Consider the following 3,348-nt stretch of genomic DNA (forward strand, 5'->3'; position numbering starts at 1 on the left):
CCTGGAGAGAGAAAGGTGAGTGAGTCTCATCCTAGCCAGGCGCGCACAGCCATGTGGAGAAGCAGGCAGTCGACAAGCTCCACACAGGCACAGGGTCTAGAGGAGCCGAAGGAGAGGTAGCAGGTGCGCCTGCATGTCAGGGAAGCTTCACGGAGAAGGCAGGAGCAGTTACAACATGATGACCCGAAGGGGCCAGCCAGGCAGAGACGCCTGGAGGCAAGCGTACCCCCAGTCAGAGCAGTAGGGCAGGTGACAGTGTAGCCTATGTGGCCATGATGGGCAACGGCAAGCTGTCTGGCTGGGACCTTATCAGCAGTGAGGAAGGAGGTCAGGATGGGAGAGGAGAGGGCCAGCTCGCAGAGGGCCTTGTGGGCCAGGCTGAGGGGGCTGGGGTCTAACCTGAAGGTCACAGGTGTCCATTAGCAGCCGCAGCAGCTGCTCTTGTGGGATCTCACTTGTGCTCACCAGGCGGGAGCAGCAGAGTAAGCAGTGAGCGCTTACTCTGTGCAGGACGCTGTGCTACGGGCACACCTTGCTTGGCAAGTTCACCTAGAAGGTAGGGTGGCGATTATCTGCATTGTGCTCACGAAGCGACCTTGTATTTTGCCTGAGGCCATCCAGCAAATCAGAAGTGGCTCTGGCTCTGCCAAAATGTTTTACCTCCTCTCTGGGAGCCTGGATGAAATGCAGCCTCCTCCGCTTTCCCGGGACCCCCAGGACAGGTCTCTGTCTGCTCGGGCCGCCAGCATGGGCTTCTACATCTACACCTGCAGTTTCACACTCCCAGCCTGCCCATCTCCCTCACCGAGAGCAGGCACCTCCTGATCTGAATTTAACCTCCCCCGCAAGGCCTAGACTGGACCTGCCAGGAAACCCTGTCCCCGGAGAGCGCACCTTGAAATCCTCTTCATTAGACTCCTCGTGCAGGAAATTAAAACTGTGAGCTTGGGCGGAGATATGGGGATATATGTATATGTATAGGTGATTCACTTTGTTACACAGCAGAAACTAACACACCATTGTAAAGCAATTATACTCCAATAAAGATGCTAAAAAAAAACAAAACTGTGAGCTTGAAGCTTTTCAGGGCAGCAACTATTATTTACGGTAATACCATTTTAGAAGATCAAATATTTATAATAGAGTAGACTCCATCATGCTACCCGTTGTCTGGGCTTCTGGGGTTTCTGGAGCTGCATTATGAATGGGCCCAGTCATTAAAATGCTTTCAAAACCATTTGTGCTTCTGGTAGCTCCTCTGCGAGGGGCATGGTGTGACCCAGTGTGAGAAATGCCACCAAGGGCCATGTAAGGCACGATTCCGTCTGTACCAGTGACCATGGAGACGTGCACCCCTATGCCTATCCCCTGCCGCCTAGGGGAGATGCCCCTCCTTTGTTCAGATGCTGGGTTTCCCATCATGACCCTTCCCATCATTACACCTGATGTTGTAATTACCACCTTTCTTCCTGGATTCCCATCAGGGAGTTCATTTCTTAAAGGGCAGACAGTGTCTGCCTTCTGCATGGCTGTCTCCCCAGGGCCCAGCACAGGACCTGACACATGGTAGGGACTGAATACATTATAACTGAATGAACAACATGCCCTAAACTCATAATTTTCTGTAAGAGCCAATTGTGAATCCATTGAAGAGGGATTTTCCTGAATCTTTTTTTTTTTTTTTTAAGCTGTTCTCTGTGTATGCTTTCTTGTAATCTACTCCAGGTTACAAAGGAATATTTTTTGTCCGCTTGATTTCAAGTCACCCTTTCTAAGTCAAAAGTGTATCACTTGCTTACTTGCTTTTTCTAAACCATCTTCTTCTTTCTCATCCTCATCTAATATTAATAAAACAAGAATTTTATTATTTGCATGGTCTAATTGTTCTGTTGATTTTTCTGTCCTTCACAGTCCAAATCACTACCCCGTTGGTCTTCCAGAAACTTCCTGTTTGAACTGACTCTGATGTGGGCGTGGCCAGTGACCAAGATGCATGCCACACTCCCCTGTGGCTAGTCTACTTCTGGGTTCAGAGGGAGAGCAATGCTTTCTGGCAAGAGGTCAGTCAATGTCCAGGCTTCTTGGCCTTTACAGAATGTTTTCTTAACAATAACGGCTGGGCTTCCAGGTCCCTTTTCTGGGTTTTATCTGATAGCTCAGTAGAATACAACGCAGGTCAAGGAGACAATGGCCCTAATCCCAGGAGATTGCCTTCTCTGGAGGGTGCTTCCTAAATCAAGGATGAGAGGTGGGGTGTGTGGGCTGTGAGGCCGGGGACCAGTGCCTGTGATGTGGATTCTACACCTACAGCGTCTCTCTGCACGGACTGGCGGGGACGGACAAATCAGAGTGTGGCCAGGAAGTCATGAGACTATGTTTGGCTCATGAAATAAGGAGACTGATTTTCCAGCTTAGCTCTGAAGGCCGAAAGAGGTCTTTGAGAGGGTTTCGTATCAATTCTATTAGACATGAAGTCTAATCAAATACTCTTTGAAAAATTTAAATAACTTACATTTGTCAGTTTGCCTGTACCCGTATTCAGTTTCCACCTCCCAGAATGCTGATGGATTAGTGACAAATGGCTTCTTTCAAACATCCTGCTTACTGTGTGCTCAGTGATTTTACCCTTTATTATAGATCAGTTGTTCTCAGACTTGTCCCTGTGGCTGAGCACCTGGAAGTTACGGGGCTCTTTGCGGAACACCATGAAATACTGACATATTTAATCCCATTATATGAGCCAGCAGCAATTTTACCAGCAGAAAATATGACTATATTAATGTGTGCAGTATAATAGGTAACCACAAACACACGTGTCCTAGAAGAAAAAAAAAAAAAGCTGCCAAGCTGAGATTGGCTGTGTGCGCGATTTCCCTTTCATATTTGTTTGCTGCTTGTTCATTCATGCTGTTGTCCCCTGAGGCTGCCCAGCAGTCAAGGAGCAGTAGGTACCAAAGTTTTAAGAAAAAAAGCGAGAATTGGGATGAGAATACTGAGCAGGGGTGAGCAGGAATCTGGGCCATGAAGGTCAGAAAACCCCTTCCAGATGCCCAGACATGGGGCTCTGATCTCAGAAGTGTCCCAGGGACTTGGGCAGCCCCCAGCACTGTCCCAAAGCCCTATAGCTGCTGACACATCTGGTTGAAGCACTAGATTCCAGGGTGAGTCGGCTGCTGCTGAGTTGATGTTGCTGCTACTTTACGTTCTCAGCATCCTTAAGTCACCCGGGCAAATCTCTTCCTTGTGACCATGACAAGCCAGGTAGACACAACTGAAAGGATGGAGAAGCAGGAATCAATGGAAGTCACCACCTGACCATCCATGTCACCCAGGAGAGGCCCTGTCCAT

The sequence above is a fragment of the Balaenoptera ricei genome, chromosome 16 (genome assembly GCF_028023285.1).
Source record: "Balaenoptera ricei isolate mBalRic1 chromosome 16, mBalRic1.hap2, whole genome shotgun sequence".
Lineage (NCBI taxonomy): Eukaryota > Metazoa > Chordata > Mammalia > Artiodactyla > Balaenopteridae > Balaenoptera > Balaenoptera ricei.